An 18,007-nucleotide genomic window follows, 5' to 3' on the forward strand; every position below is an offset into this window, starting at 1 on the left:
TGGTCGGGTTATGGCATCATGTGGGCATTATAGTAAGGAGGCTATGGCGAAATATCGAAATTTATAAGAGTGAAAGACAAGAAAAAAAACATTAGACATTCAAACCGGATAAATTGCGTATCATACATTTTATATGAATACTCTTTTTCTTAACCCTGGTGGTGGTGGCTCGGTGGCGCGTCTATAACTATTTGTATATACTATGTCTATGCCATCTTGGGTTGCATTCATCTTTTTTGGCAAACTGCAAATTCCATCAATGATTGTCAAAACTGTACAAGTAGGGGGTATTACTGCAATGTTCTGCCATCAGAGTGCACCACTAGCCCGTTTAGTAAACCATAGAGTAACTTATACATACTGTGCCTTTTACAGTTTTTGACAAGTTTTCAGAGATAATAAAATATGACATTGATGCACCAAGGCGGTTTATTTACAGAGAACCTACCGTACCGGAAACGCGAATCCGAAATTTCGCTATCTGCCTCTTTATCGCTCGAATATGCAATAGTGAAAGAGAAGTTAGATAACGAAATTTCGATTTTCTCGTTTTGCGATAGACCCTCAGATTGTGGTAGTGGCGCCCCCTGCGCATAGTTTTGCGTAATATTCCCTATTGCTTCCATCTGCAAAAAAGCGGTTAGGAAATGATGTGTCAGTTTTCAACAATGGAAGTTTCAAATTTAGAGAGACACGTTATTTTCATAGACCAAGGTCACAAGTTTTGAGCTATGCATTCTGAGATAATAAAATCCATTCCACAAATTTCTTTCCACCGTGATGCACATCCATTCACATTTGTTTTGCAAATGCTGGCAATTTGATTTGACGACCTACATTTTGTTGAACGCAAGTTGCGATGGGATCGTTATTATCGACTAATATAAGCTTACTTTATTAATATACCTACTTATATGTATGTCATTTGTTTTTAATCACCTGTCGTTTATTATTTTTATTCTTTATGGTAGATATTTCGGAAATTACTTTTCATTTGATCGATGGTGGTAATAAAAACATGGTCGCAATAAAAAAATACGACGAACAATATGACATCTATTTCGGGATACGTAGTTTTTCAAGCGTTAGGAGTGATTGATGATTTTTGAGATACTTTTAGGGAATATTACGCGAAACTCTGCGTGGTGGGCGCCACTACCACAATCTGAGAGTCTATCGCAAAACAAGAAACACGAAATTTCGCTATCTAACATCTCTGTCACTCTTGCATATTCGAGCGATAAAGAGGCAGATAGTGAAATTTCGGATTCGCGTTTCCCGGTAGGTCCTCTGTGTAAATAAACCGCCTTGATGCATCAAATTCATATTCTATTATCTCTGAAAACTTGTCAAAAAACTGTTAAAGGCGCAGCATTATCGCAGCATGTATAAGTTACGCTATGGTTTACTAAAGGGGCTAGTGGTGCACTCTGATGGCAATACAACAAATGTGATTTTTTTGCCGGATTTTTGCGTAATGGTACGGAACCCTTCTTGCGCGAGTCCGACTCGCATTTGGCCGGTTTATTTTATTTTATATATGTTGTGTTGTTCTCGAAACGCTTGGAATCAGATATTATATTGAGTTGAATGTTTTATTTCTAACTCGTTTTCCGAATTATAAATGATGTTATTCAGAACCCCTATAGCATGGTATAATAATATACTCCGCCTGGTACAGTCGCCATCAGATATATCGGAGCGGCCATGGTGGTCACAATATCTGAACACGCACTCTAACTCCTTGACAATAGAGGCGTGTTCAGATATTTGTGAGCAGCTCGGCCGCTCCGATATATCTGATGGCGACTGTACTCTCTTCCGAGACTCGCGAACCACGTGACTTACACAAGCCTACGTCATCGTGAACCTTTTAACAGCACGATGACGTAGGGTTGTGTCAGTCACGTGGTTCGCGAGTCTCGGAAGAGAGTACCTTGTTTTATTATACCATGCCCTATAGGGTCAATTTCATTCGATAGGGTGACGAGCTGACGAGCGTTCACGTTTGCGTTATGTCTATTTTTGTATGGGATTTTGAACAACGCCCCAAGCGGGAAGTTTTGGTTGATACAAAATGACACTTAACGCAACTGCGTAGGTAAGTCACGTCACGCTATCAAATGAAATTTACAATAGGGATACTGTTATCGTGCATTCTTGTACTTTTCCGTTCATAATATGTATTGCCTATGTATAATAATATGTATTACCTATGTTGAACAAATAAATCTTTGAATTTGAATTTGGCGCGGGCTAAATAATACGAATCAAATTTATTTATTTATTTATATATTTATTAGAGCTTTTCATTATTCTACAGATAATTATATGAATTTGATACATATATTTTAAGTTTTATTTTATTTATGAAATAAAACTATGAAAACGGATTATATCGCGTATATTGAATTTATAATACATCCCGACGTTTCGAACTCTTTACAGCGTTCGTGGTCAACGGGTGACTGAGGAAAACCACAAAATGCAAAAATACCCCCATTCTAAAAAATAATGAACCATCATAAACTTTAAGGCTGGTTGCACATGCAAAATCGGTTCATAAGGCTAGTTATACACTACAATTATTATTATTTTATTTTATTTTTTCTACTGTAGACCCCTTCTGGGTAAAAGCTTCCTTCAGCTAGCTGTTTCCATTTGGCTTTATCTAATGCTGCACTGCCATCTTTGGCCTGCAGTGGGAACAATTTCGTCCGATCAACAACGACAAGAAACGAATCAAATATTAGAATGATATTCGGCCCGATTCGAATTTTAAGATACGTCAAATATTACGTCTAGATACGATATCGATTAGATATACGGGTGCCCCCATACCCATATACCCATATACCCATGTCAAATTACAGCTTTCGGTAAGGACGGTCCCAAAGGGTCACTTTAATCTACGATTTAATACCTATACCTATCATATTGCGTATTTCACTCAATACTCAATATGGAAAAACTATTGAAAAGTTTATCTAAAGAATGAGAAAATGATCCATTCAACAAAAATATGACTAATGGAGCTACGGACCGTTATGACCTTCTATCTTGCAAATATTCTGCAGCATTACGTTCGACAGGCCATTAGTAAGACTGGTTTGAACGGGAATAAATCCCAGCAAAACATGTTTAAAGATAAATATTCAATTCAATGTGCTTTCAAGCCATTCTCACGTGTTTGAAGATAAAATTATAAAAATAATGCGCTGGGATTCCGCGCTGATGCGTCGATTGATGCAGCTCCATGTCTAAATAGTTTTGTAAGTTTTTTTAAGTTTGACTTGTTTATATGTAACTTTATTTGTTTTATTTGTTGACATGTAATTTTATTATTTATAATTGTAATTGTGTCATAATATGGGACTTGTCCTGAAATAAATATCATTCATTCATTCATTACATTCAGTAAAATAGCACTCGTCTCTCGTCTACTAATAGTTTAGCCAAGTCCATTCTTATGTTTGTCTGTCCTCATTTCAGTGATCATTATTAACTGAAACCGTTTATTTATTATAGGTAAATTAAACCGACGAAGTGGTAGAATAAAGTTAAAAAAAATATATTTACCTAGGGTATATGGATCTAGAGAATCTCCGAATAAGTAGGCATATTTGTTTTGAAGCTTCAGTCTTGTCTTTGAAATTATAGTTTTTTCTTCCTTTTTCTTAGTAGGTTATTCAAGTTTTTTTTTTGAAATCACGGCTCAGGATTTATTTCTATCCCTGCAGAAACATAATTATGATACATAATAAAAACACTTAAGTACGCCCACGCCCGAGAAATGCCTTCTTTGTCCATGGGACAACGTTGTGTTAAATATTAACCTTTGTAGTGTTACTTTCCGCATTATAAATAAAGGTTTAGGTAAACCTACTACAACAAAAACATCGCATCAAATTACGAGTCTCATTCTTCACTGGTAATCCAATAGAGTGTAACGTAGCCTAAAAACAGCAGAATATCATTGCTATGTTCGGAAAAGTTCGGTGAGGCTCGGCTTTCGGGCTGCTCCGAGCTAACTCCTCGACTAGTTTTAATTTTTAGGGTTCCGTACCTCAAAAGGAAAAAACGGAAACCTTATAGGATCACTCGTGCGTCTGTCTGTCTGTCTGTCTGTCTGTCCGTCTGTCACAGCCTATTTTCTCCGAAACTACTGGACCAATTAAGTTGAAATTTGGTATACATATGTAAGTTTGTAACCCAAAGACGGACATGTAACGTAAACAAATAAATTTTAAATACGGGGGCCACTTTTGGGGGGTAAATGTGAAAATTAAAAAATAAAGTTTTTCAAACTATAACGTGTTACATATCAAATGAAAGAGCTCATTGTGAGAATCTCAAATATTTTTTTTTTATAATTTTAGGAGAAACATTTTAGAAGTTATTCACGAAAATAGGCAAAAAAATGACCATTCTCCCCCTTTATCTCTGAAACTACTGGGTCTAAAATTTTGAAAAAAATACACAAAATAGATCTTTACCTATAGATCACAGGAAAACCTATTAGAAATGTGCAGTCAAGCGTGAGTCGGACTTAATTACTTAGTTTTTTGATCCGACCCCTACGGGTTTTTTTTAAGGCATTTCACTCACGTTTCACATAAAAAATAGATTTGTTTAAATTGTGTAATGTACGGAACCCTTGGAACGCGAGTCCGACTCGCACTTTGCCGGTTTTTAATTGTACAGTCGATGTGAAAAAAGTGTTTACACTTTTGTACTAATCCTTTTTAACATGACGAAAATTTTTAATTTTTTATTGACACAATGTGTCAACAATATGTAAGTTTATTGGGCTTGCCGCGATAACAGAAGACGCTGGTTTAATTCCAGCCCTAGGCACTGGATGCCTTGGTCACTTTTTCTTTCGTATATTATGTCGTTTATTTCAGTTGAGTGGACTTGAAATGATATTATAGCGTTGTCAAACTTTGGACTTGTGAAGCAGCTGACCTTCTGTACGTTTGGACATTTATATTTTCAATATCCCAGAAACATTCTACTGTCAGCAAAAAACGGGGTTTGCATACAAATGGTGGGGCGTAATTCAGAAGGCTTAGGTGAATTAAAAAGTCTGCATAACCAAAAGCACAGCATTATAGATAACAGTAACCGTAGTCAAAGACTCTTTTGAAATTGGTTCTCATTTCTCTCATCTTTCTCTCCAGTTCCATTTACACAAGATAATTAAATTAATGCATTTTCAATACTGTCCTTCCACGTCTATTATCAATTCCTATCTTGCATCGGGGTCATCTCGCAATCGGCATCGAAGTGTTCGCGATTTCGTTTATTTCCCTGTGTACAATTCTATAAATTAATTTTAACCTTAGGATCAGGTCAAACTATACTACCTACTAGACATAAATATTATAAATAGTTGCTGGATCTTTTACGTTCATGGATCTGCTACCTACGTCAAGGCGCCGTGAGTTCAGGGGCCCGTTTCTCAAAAGCTGGTAGCTTGTAATACAAGTGGAAGTCGCTTTCTAACAAAAGCTGTCAAAAAGTGACATCCGCTTGTATTACAAGTTACAAGCTTTGTGAAACAGGCGATGGCGCTAAGCAGACAGCCAAGCGATCCCGAAATTGTTATTTTTTATCAACAATAAAATTGCGCAATCTTAGATTTTTTCATATTTTTAACTTTTGTGCAAAAATTGTTACTGTTACTGTTGGCAGTCGGATTAAAATGATACTACTGCACTTTATTTGACTGTAGCACCGCTTTGTGCATCGTACGGCGAAGCTTCTCGCCGAAATTATGCGCCGTGTTGCATACGCTGAATTATATGCACCGCGTCCTCCAAATGAATGAAATGAAAAAGCGGGGGCTGCTGAGGCGGTCTTAAATGAATCTATAGCCAAGTATTTAGTTAATTTACCAACCGGCTACCATTAAAATACCAAATGATTTTTTTTTTAAACTCTTAAAATAAATGTTGTAAAATTTGAGGAAAAGATTAAATAATCTGTGGCAAAGGGTAGCTAAATATAGGATACCTATTTAGAAATGTGCCGGTGACCCGTAAGCACAGACTTCAGTAGTCGAAGTGGTCTGAGGGCCTACCGCGAACCACGTTCGACGTGTTGCCTTCCCGTCACGCTTACGTACGAATTTACAAGTGCGACAGAGAGGCAACACGTCGAACGTGGTTCGCGGTAGGCCCTCTGTACCCACTAGGCTTTAAACTCTAGGTAGTCTGTCAGAAGACCGTGGGCAAACAATATAGGTATTGTTGAATATATAACGCTCAAAGTCACAGACAATCAACCTTTATATTATGTTTCTAATTTTATTATGTAGTTTGATAACCACAAATTACTAAAGGAAAAGTGCTGCTTGAAAATGTATATTCATTTAAAAGATTCACCACATCATGCGTGTCCGGGTTTCATCGTGTACAGTCTCTAATTGGGTAATGTTGCTAAATAAATTTAATTTGAAAATGAATTAAACATTTAATTAATTAAATCCTTTATGCGTAGCTGCATCATTATACATTTATCAGTTAAGGTTTCTAGCTAAGGGTATAGACGGACTGCAAGCCGACGGCAACGTGTGTGAGAACTGCACGCCGACGTTGCAGTTGTCGTGCAGTTCTCATACAAGTTGCAGTCGAATAAACCATACCACATGTTTTTTCAGTGACCGAAACATGTGGTGATTATTAGGAGGAGCAATTTTTTAAGGGAAGTTTAGACAATCTTGTCGAAAACAAACAACACGACCGACTTAATTAAACCGCGTAATCCGTACACGCAATGCAATGTAGTATTTTTACGGTACGCTCATTGTGAACTTTGTAGGAATGCATTAAGGTGGATATTGGGCTGTAGACGCGAGTGTCAGTTGACGTCAAAAGGTTAAAATTGTGACCATTTCTGACTGGATGAGGGCAAGCGACATCACACTGTGGATAGGTTAAGAAGGTGATGTTGTAGAACTGTGGAAAAAGTTGCCCTGAGCCTTTTGTTATGTATCAGCAAAAAAGGTTAAAAAGGGCTAAACCACCAATCTACAAGTAATAGCCATAAGTCAAACCGACTGAAGAAAACGGACTTCTTGTGCTATTATTGTGTCCGTACAGGTCAGGAGGCTGATCTAGTCTTAAAATAGAAACAGCGATTTGGGCTACAAAATACAATGTAGTTTCAACCGCTGAGTGCATTGTATGACACCGAAGAGTCCGAAGACTACTTGAAGCCTCGGTGTTTCAATACCTACGACGCTAAGTGGGACGGAATCGTAGTCTTTGATGTCAGGATTGAGAGGAAACTAAAATATTTATTTACAAGAAACGAGTAAAATGTTTAAACAACTCAACCAAGATTGTTTTTTTATTTATAAAAACTAGGTTTATTTTATTTTCTGCTGCAACTTGAACGAGCTCAGTGTACGTTGAGCTACCTAATTTCAAAAATAAGCATCGGCAATTTTATTGTTTCTGCTCTAGTCCTATATAGTCATCAGACCTAACAAAGAGAACCAACCTATACTGAGAAGCAGTACTTTTTTCCTATTTATGGTGAAATTGATGAAGCACTAGTACAAAGGTGCACGAACTGCTTTATTAAAGTGAACCATAAGCACAACTGCTCGCATTATAGAATAAATTTGCGAACAAATTGCCCTCAACACCGCTGTCACGTCAGGTTTAAATTATACCGTCTCGAGCGACAATCTTCTCGGCATTCCCAATTTTATTTTTTTAATTATATAACGCAAATGTATTTATCTATTCGAGTGTGAAGAATCTTTAGTAATTATAAATGAAGAAAAGCCATTTAAATCGCGTCATAGCAGCTATAATTTTAATAAGTATACCTGAGTGCTTTTTGGAACCATTGGCGCAGATTCTTAAACCAATATTTCTTCCTCTACTTGAGTTTTCCCTTGTACTTGTAGTTATTGCTTACCTGTAACAAATATATATAGTATATAGTTATATAATATATTAAATTATCTTTGAAACATTAAAAAACACAATTGTAGTCGTCATAAATATATATTTTTTAAACATTACCAAAGACAATAAGTAACATTTGAAATGTGATAATGATACAAAATAATAAGATGCATATATAATACAAACTTAATATAATGATTTACAAATATTCGTTAATAAAACAATACACTCCTTTTTTTGGGCAGTCGTGTAAAAATAGAGCTAAGTACAAAGTTTTTTTAGTTAAAATTGTCACGAGAATATAATTAAATACTAGTGATATCAAAAATAGTATCCAAAGCAAGAATAAGCTAAAGAAAAAGTTAGTTTTAAAATTGTAAGGCACTTTGTAGTCCAATTAAGCTTGGTAATCAAGAAATAATTGGGAAATATCAGTCAGCAACGTTCAATGAAGACATCGATTTTATATGAATTGTGAACCCTTGTTATCCATACACAAAGGCATATTATTAAAAAGTTTTTTTACTTTTAACCTTCGTCTTAATATATGAATCTGTTTTTTTTTAGTTAAAATACTGTACTTCAATATTGATGATATTATATGATATACTCATCAGTGGGACGTACATAGACTGAATTATTATTATTTGTAATGTAAGTCTTTTCTAATCTCGGTACCATGGGGTCCCGGATCTGAGCCGTACGTGGGGCCGAAGCCAACAGCCGAGCGCAGACGCCCTTTAAGGGCTGATCTGTACCGACCCTAAGTCAGATCTAGACACGCGGCAGCGTGTCCAGCCAAGTTCAAAGAAAAAGAAACTGGCGACCCAGCAACCGTGTGTTACACGGACCATTTCGAGCTACTTTTGACCCCTTCACAACTTGAAATCTATTTAACTTACACACATGAAATTTGGCACATTTATTTTAATCCATTAGCTTGTATAAAATACACAATTTCATAAACGTAGCTAAAACAGTTATTGGTAAATTAACGTTTAAAAACCATCATTTTTGTGACTGACTTATATATCAAAAACATAACCCACTTGACCTAGAAAATTTGAAATTTGGCATCAAAGTACACTATTAGGTCTATGCCAGTCTATTACATAGTTAGATGAATAACATTGAATATAACGTAGGAAAATCACTTATCAGTTCACTATTTCGACCAAAAAACATGCCGAGGGATCGCACAATTTGCAAAAAAAACGTGATATGTTTTTACACAATCTCTCATAAAAACATTGATAAAAAATACGCCACATTGCGAAACCAGCGTGTTTATTCTCGTAATTCAAATAAAGTAGGTTTATTTGAACAACTCTGAGGGATTCTATTCCCGTCGCTTGGGTGTGTGTATAATTCTAGATTCTAAACCATTATAAGGTGTGATCTCAGGTTATAGAGTCTAAAGTTAGGTGAGATAACAAAATTAACACTTAAATTAAATTCTCACTCTGTTTCTTCTTTCCGTGAGCAAAATAAACTGATAGTATCGAATGTTTTCAATGGGTGATTATGGGTGATTCTCGAAATTATCCGAGTCTGAAGAAAAATTATCCAATTAGTACATCTTTCTTTATATTCAGTAATTTTCTTTTTATGTAATAGGCAGCAAACGAGCAGACAAGCCGCCTGATGGGAAGCAGTCATCGCCGCCCATGGACAAAAGCAACATCAGAGGAGCCACTTATACGTTGCCAAACTTTGAGAACCCTAAATACCTGCTTTTAGAAGAACCCCATGTCATAGCGCAAGGGAAACACCTCAGAAGGTAGCTCATTCCACAACTTGCACATTCTGGGCAAAAATGAGCGAGATGCCCGCTTGTTCTTGGTTTTCCACGTATCGAGAAAGTGATAGAAAGTGAAGCTTTGTTTCTTTGACAGAAAGTTCGGTGATAAAAACGCGACGGGGGCACCAATTCAAAAAGTCCTTCCTATTGCCTATCACAGAGTGCCAACGTCTCTCCGAAGGCTGAGAGGTTCCAATCAGGTAATTTATGCATGCTTTGTTTTTATGTTAGTGTCTAATTTATTGCGACACATTGCTCTTTTTTTCTACGTACGTTTTTTTCGTTTCTGTTTGACTTGATTTTGTTATAAAATTCAATATGTGTTATCATCCGAATAGGAACAACAATCCTGTTTACAAAGAACGTGTAATCCTTTGCATCTCCGCTTTTATGAAATCGGTAACTTCGACGCGTTTTTCCTCTTTGAATATTAAAGTATATTGGAAAGTATCGCAATAACATCTTCCTGCATTTATTAAGCTTATTTTTGTTCTCTGTTGTTTATTTACGTACATTTCGTGATAGAAATCTTCTTTGCAATTACTTATCCATGTACAAGTTGAGCACGGCATTTTACATACATATATTCAAAGAAACTAAGAACTAAATAGATCCAAACTAAGCAGAGGTTACTTTCCTTGAGTAAAGTATGATACCTACGGTGCAGACGCATGCAATTATTTAGTAAAGAGTACATGCTTATTGCTCAGTCTCATTCGTACAGTCAAGTGTAAAAAATATGGGTGCATATAACTTGCTCAAAAATATGCCCCATAGTTCTTAATTCACTGACATAAGAGCTATGGGTCATATTTTTGAGTATGATGTGTGCACCCATATTTTTACACTTGACTGTACATGCCCATTCGTAGCCTATCCACTAAGTACATAAAATACCCTTTTCATAAACACCAACAGTATTTACTCCTAAAGCCTGACCAGTAATATATGATCATTGTCAAGAGGGCGCTGTTGTTGCGCATGTATAGGGTGACAGTAAAGTTCAGTAGGTATAGTATGAAAAAAATTGTTCCAGTGAAATTCCGCAACATGGCGCGTGATCATATATTCCTGGTCAGGCTTTAATTCCATCAAAGATAACGATCCGGAACATTTGTAATAGACCTCAAATATTCAGAAAACTCACATTGGTGGGCATCGTAATTAAATTTCCCCGAGTAGGGAAATAACTTGGTCGGATAGCTGCAAATTGGTTTTAGATGATTTTTATCGAATTTCCCGTTAAGGGAAAAATTGGTTTGATTCGCAACAAACCAATTTTTCCCTGACACTGATTTGAGATTAGTACTGTATTATATGTTGACAGGATATGTAAAATTATACAGGATGGCTAAAAAATTTGTGCAACGAATATTCAGTGGTTCTCCATTTTGAACTCACTGGTTATAGTCCTGTTCCTTAGTGGAATGGTTCCTATGATTTGTTGAGGACTCTTCATAAGGATATTGCGAGATATAATCAGATGGTGTGGAGAAGTTGCTCAGGTAAGAAACTGCTAATTCAATATTATACAGGGTGGCTAAAAAAAAGTGCATTCCCGTTGCCAGAGGTTTCGAGATTATACTGCGCAATTTTTCTATGAGACCAGCCAAGAAATCGCGAAAAAAATATACTCTCCCATAGAAAATGGACCAGCCAAAATGTATGGAACAGTCAAATTTTTTTTCGCGATTTCGGGGTTTTTCCTATAGTAAAAGTTGCTCAGTATAATCCCAAACTCTCCCTGGCAACGGGAATGCACTTATTTTTTTGCCATCGTGTATATTAACAGATAAATAATATATAGTATATAATTTAAAGGGTGTAAGGGGGTAGTAAGTAATTACTTTTTTTACATGTTGATTACTGGAACAAGATCCTATCCGCACATGAATCTTTGTATTTCTACCAAATTGTAAACGGATTAACTCACAAATATTATTGAGTTTATTATTGTGTAGTGGGACTATGTCGATTTGTGTAAGATTGTCCCATAGTATTTATTTATTTCCTCGCAATATCATCAAATAGACAAATGTGTCTAAATTGTCCAGTGTGTAATATTATGTGAGTTTAAATAAATAAATAAATAAAAAATAAAATAAAAAGCTTTTATTTCAGGCATTTACCCATATTGCGTACAAAATTAAATACTACTTAAGAACTAATTGACACTGTAAAGGGGTGCCAGTCATGTTAAAAATAAGTCTAAATCTAGGTTCAGTCGACACGTTGAAAATGCGCTAACTTGCACTCTTTGAAAATAACATCCTGCTTATACCTATATTAGTGAGCACCTTGGTTTTTGAGATATACCGTATATGGTATCAGTAAATTATCATCATCATCATCATCATCATCATCATCATCATATCAGCCTTTTATCGCCTACTGCTGAGCATAGGCCTCTCTTCGAGTCACCGGCCACCACTTATCCCGGTCCTGAGCCAATCTCATCCAAAAGTGACCCGAAGTCTTCCGAATGTCGTCCACCCAACGAGCCAACGGACGCCAGGCACTCCTTTCGTCTGAAAGCGGCCACCATACCACCTGCCATCATCATCATCATCATATCAGCCCTTTATCGCCCACTGCTGAGCATAGGCCTCTCTTCCAGTACGCCACTTGTCCCGGTCCTGAGCTAATCTCATCCAGAAGTGACCCGCAATCTTCCGGACGTCGTCCACCCAACGAGCCATCACTGTCTGGCAACATCAGTAAATAGTTGTATTAAAGTGTATTAATTTTTCAACCTGTAAAGTTATTACAATTTGTGTAACATGAATATATTTTTATCTATTTATGATATTAAAACGTACCTATAATATTTTATAACTCCAACTTGTGAATTCATCACGCAAAAGAAAGAGCTTTTTGTCGACTAAACTACTTAAAGTATGCAGAGAATGTGGACAGAACCTTTTGTATGGTAAATAAAAGTTAAGCCACAAAAGAACCGGTGAATATTCATGCAGAGGATTTTGCAACGTTGTTGACAATCTTACTCGTATAGTTTATGAAAACTGTTGTGAATATTTTTTTACAGAATAACAAACTCTTTAGATATATAATAATTCAGCCTATATACTTCCCAATGCTGTTGCTGGGCACAGGCCCCCTATCATGCGCGAGAGGGCTAGGAATATAGTCCCCATGCTAGCCCAATGTGGATTGGGGACTTCACATACACCTTTGAATTTTTTCGCAGATGTATGCAGGTTTCCTCACGATGTTTTCCTTCCTCCGACTGAGCGAGGAGTATCTAGGGGGCAGATTAACCCATAATAGGACAGAGGATCAATTTTCTGGAAATGAGAAACTGGGGTCGATTTATAGGTAAGTTTGGCATCTAGATTCAGAAAAACATGTGAAAAGTGGAGGAGGTAAGTGGAAGGGGGAGATTTCTGGTGGAAAATGATTTCCCCATTTTGTAAGAATTGGATATTTTTGTTGTGTTTTCTATATTTTTCGTTATATTTTATATGGAGTTAAACGGAAACATTTATAAGAAAAGGATAATGATAGTAGAAACGAAACGTTAACTATCTTTAAATCTTTCTTATTCATTGGTAGGTAAAGTAACTATCCCTTATTAGTATTAACGGTGTTCAACACAAGTAGGTAGCATTAAAGTGAATGGCAAGCGTGAATAATTGTCTATTTCCCGCCGATGTTTCCGCCAGCTATGACTAGTAAGTGCTCGAGGGAAATTAGCACGTTAATTCATCACCTTGCTCCTCGACGGTTTCTTTTATGTTATCCCCTCGGGCGGCAAGCTACCTCGAATGGGACGTTCTCTGACAACCGCGCGTGCGGCGGGCCGCCATTTTTAATATAAACAAGTAACTGTCAATTTTTTTTTTGTGACACACTTTTATTGCTGACTGTACTTCTTCTCATTTGCATGTCTATCGAGTACTTCTTGAGACCTTTATAATGAGCCTAAACTTGATGTGTTTGTGTTTTTCCATCGAGTAGTTCCTTTGGCTACCTACCGGCTGCATCATCAGAACACCTCCATGTTAGCATATTATTGCATTGTCACCGGAATTACGACAGTACTCCAAATTTCAACTGAATCAGATACCGGGAAGTGGTTCAAATTTTAGTTACAAGATTTGAAGCACTATATATATAAATACAAAGGTAGGTATATACGCAGTGAAGCTAAATAAAAGTGTGTAAAAAGTGTGGAAAAACACGCCCCCTGTCGGCTGCGCGCCGCACGGCGCGAAAATTTAAAATATTTCTTTGCCGCTCGAGGGGTTATGTATGTAAGTTGATTTTCTGACTTTTAAATATTAAACTGAGAAACTCACAAAAATGTTTATATTCGAAAAAAAAAACCACAAGTGCGAGTCGGACTCGCCCACCGAGGGTTTCGTACTTTTTAGTATTTGTTGTTATAGCGGCAACAGAAATAGCTACATCATCTCTGAAAATTTCAACTGTCTAGCTATCACTGCCTGGTGACAGACAGACGGACAGACAGACAGACGAACAACGGAGTCTTAGTAATAGGGTCCCGTTTTTATCCTTTGGGTACGGAACTCTAAAAAGGGTTAGGGTTGGCTAGTCGGACTCGTGCACCGAGACTTATACGGTAGTCACAAAGGTCTATAAATAAATCATGAAAGTGTGTACTTACATTATCAAAAAAGATCAACTAGAAGTTAGCCAACATAGTTTCAAGTAGGCATTTTTGGTCAAATAAAATATCCAATCAATGCATTTTTATCGCGTTTTACAAAACAAAAACAAATACCTTAACATAACCTAATATTATTTGCATCAAAGGGCCAAATGAATGAATTTTGAATTCAGTAAACATTCTCATGCCTTCATACCGTTAAGTAAATAGCTATACGATAATTAAATCTACTTCACATCTCAAACGCGATATTTACGATCGAGTCGGCCACTCGAATCGGCATCGATACCGAGAGCTAGCGCAAACAATTTTCGATTCGAGAATTCGAATACCTATTGGAAATATGAATGCACTCTTACATTTATTCATGATTTTATGGAATGGTTTTATTTATTCCATTCAAGTTGAGTTGGGAAAACAAACATGTTCAAGGTTTTGCTGTTACTGAAGTTTCTTAGACAAGTTTAGCTGGGTCAACTAACCCACTTTAGTTGACTCTTTGGGGCCTTGGGACAACAACAACAGATCATTATCTGTTGTCCATATCAGTTCCAACCCATAGTTTCCGATTTAAGTACGTTTGTAAAACCAAAACAAGTTCAGACGAAAGGAGTGCCTGGCGTCCGTTAGCTCGTTGGGTGGGCGACATTTGAAAGACTGCGGGTCACTTCTGGATGAGATTGGCTCAGGACCGGGATGAGAGGCCTATGCTCAGCAGTGGGCGATAAAAGGCTGATATGATGATGATGATGATGAAAACAAGTTCACATGGAATAAATTAACATAAGGTTAGGCGGGATAAAAGAAACATCGTTTATTTTGCTCGAGGCAAAAGAAACAGTATGAGCAAATATATTTAACTCCGTGTAAGATAAGTAAAGTAAAGTCAAGGAAAAAACGTGCCTCGAAATATCAAGAAAAAGTTATACTCAAATTGATGGCGCCACACCTTTGGCGTTGGCTACACCGTTTGATATTTAACAATTTTAACACATATCAGTGAAAGAACATGGGTCAATGTCATATGGCGTTCTAGAGAAATCTATCTATTCTCTTTTTTTTATACCACGTCGGTGGCAATCAAGCATACGGCCCGCCTGATGGTAAGCAGTAACCGTAGCCTATGGACGCCTGCAGCACCGGAAATATTACACGCGCGTTGCCGACCCTTTAGAAACCTGTACACTCCTTTTTTGAAGAACCCCATACTGTAGCCCCTCGGGAAAACCTCGGCAGGGAGCTCATTCCAGCTCTTTGGTATGAGGATTCCCTACAAGTACTTCTCTTACATCTACATACATCTAACCTTACATAATATGTATACCTGCACACGTGAAGATAATAATGTGGTCATAAATATCTCACAAACTCTTCTAGACACGAACCCAGCACGTGTAGGCTAATTGAATTCCCAAGACACGAAATTTTAGTTGCATGCTACCTTATTTTCAAGATGTTTGCCAAGACAGTAGCTAAACTTAAGATTAGATTTGAAAGTAGATATGAAAACTGCCGCGAAGCTTGAATAAGACATGTAAGATATCGCCGAATGAGATAAACATTCATTCGGTCCCGCAAAATGTTTACCTATTTACACGAAGGCGATGTAAGGTGCCACAAATTTATCGGAGATGGCGGGACGATTTCGACACCTTTAACAGAACACGAGAAAGTATGAGAAGGAGACCTTTGCCCAGCAGCCTCTTTAGGCTCGTAAATAATAAATAAAAACTTCTTAAATTTATTTGAAAGTCGTTTTTACATACATACATACATACATATAATCACGCCTATTTCCCGGAGGGTAGGCTGAGACCACGGATTTTCACTTGCTACGATCCCGACATACCGCTTTCGCTTCCTTCACTTTCATGACATTCCTCATACACGCTCGCCGGTTTAGGGTGCTCTTGACCTGGCCTTTCTTTAGGATTTCCCCGATCTGATCAGAGAAAGTCCGCCGAGGTCTGCCCCTTCCCACTCCCGTTTCTACCTCTCCCTTATACACTCTCTTTGTTAGCCTTCTTTCACTCATTCTTTCCACGTGTCCAAACCATCTCAACATACATTTCTCAAAATCGTTTTTAACCTACTTTAAACCAAAATTAATGTATACTAGTACAGCCTAGTTATAAAGAAGCATACGCCTTTGTTATTTTTCAAATAATTTATTTTCTTTTTATTTGTAAGTAAGTATTAGCAAAGATAACTCCGTAATAGATGGATACAGTCTAAGAAAAAAACGTGCCTCGAAAATCAAGAAAATTTGATTCTCGTTCAGAGGGCGCTACTAGCTTTGGCCTACTGTCGTATAGATGGCGTTGACGGTTCCGTTTGTTATTTAACAATTTTAACGCATATCAGTGAAAGAACATGGGTCAAAATCATAAAAATAATTAATCCATATTTAAATACATTTTATCGTATGTTTATAAATCTTCATTTTTAATTTTAAAATGACAGATGGCAGTGAATTTACTGGGGTACAAAATTTACTATGACAGTACCGCTCTAGTATGTTACTCTATGGTATTAGGTTACTCGTCGGTCGGTCGGTCGTTTTCAAAAGAAAACCAAAGCTTTTCTAGAAGGAAACCGGGGAAGCCCGTAGGTACTTTAAGCTGAGTACCTCCGTCAAGCAGCATGAATAGACGTCGTGAGAGAAAAATAATCCACATTATGCAGCCTCGGAACTTGCGGTCTCGTTTAAAATTGTCAAACGATCCGATACAACAGACAACAATCCGCCTTGACATGAATAGTTATGAAAGAATTACATTAGTCAAATTACCGTGGGGAGAATGATAATGTAAACAAGATGCAGAACCACGGTAAATAAATACAGTAAGTTTTTTTTTATACACGGGGAGTGCAATAACATCATTAATTTCCTTAATTGTTGAATTCATGTTGAAATAAAACATGGCTATTTAACCAAGGTATTTCATAGTTACAACCACATTTGTTTCTTTTTGATGTATATAGGGAGCGTGCATGAACTATAGGGGGCAGCACAGGAGCCGTCATATTTTTGTCGCGAGGCGTAAATGTGAAGTGTATGCTACCGATGTAGCCCACAAGATGGCAGAACCTACTATGCATTAGAAAACGTACGAGAACTGTAGATGGTAGCACTTGGTTTGGCAATGTACATGTTTATGTTTTCGATTCAGGGCACAAGATGGCAGACCCTCCAACGCGCACGGGCCTTATATTTTTTTTTATATCTGTAATCGCATACGCAACTCATGCTAGCAATACTCGTACCATGAGTCACTGACAGTGTCAAAACTGACATATACGCTAACGTTTACGTAATTTACTTTCCATACATCTCGCTCGCACTAATATGCGAGTAGGAGCGGGATGCATAGAAAGTACGTTCTCGATAGCGTTTATGTCACTGCCAAACTGGTGGTAGCAACACTGGTCTGAAACAACCCTATAATGTGCTATTTTTTTTTAGCTTTGGTGGCTGATTTGTTACAGTGGGTGTGAAGTAAATCCTTATATTTTTGCAGTATTTTTGTAGTACCTATTGATTTACAGTGGGAAGCTCAGCGTATTCATGAATTTTACCAATTCTAACCAAAGATGAAACACAGTTTGAGGTAACGTTTCTCTAAATAA

General features: G+C 37.1%; 1 protein-coding gene across 2 annotated transcripts in view; it reads right to left on the reverse strand.

The window, feature by feature from the left end:
* Window positions 1–18,007, reverse strand: part of LOC134740814 (dual specificity calcium/calmodulin-dependent 3',5'-cyclic nucleotide phosphodiesterase 1-like) — a 541,857-nt gene that overhangs the window by 372,064 nt on the left and 151,786 nt on the right. The gene's annotated exons all lie outside the window — the stretch shown is intronic.

The sequence above is a fragment of the Cydia strobilella genome, chromosome 4 (genome assembly GCF_947568885.1).
Source record: "Cydia strobilella chromosome 4, ilCydStro3.1, whole genome shotgun sequence".
NCBI classification, from domain to species: Eukaryota; Metazoa; Arthropoda; class Insecta; order Lepidoptera; family Tortricidae; genus Cydia; species Cydia strobilella.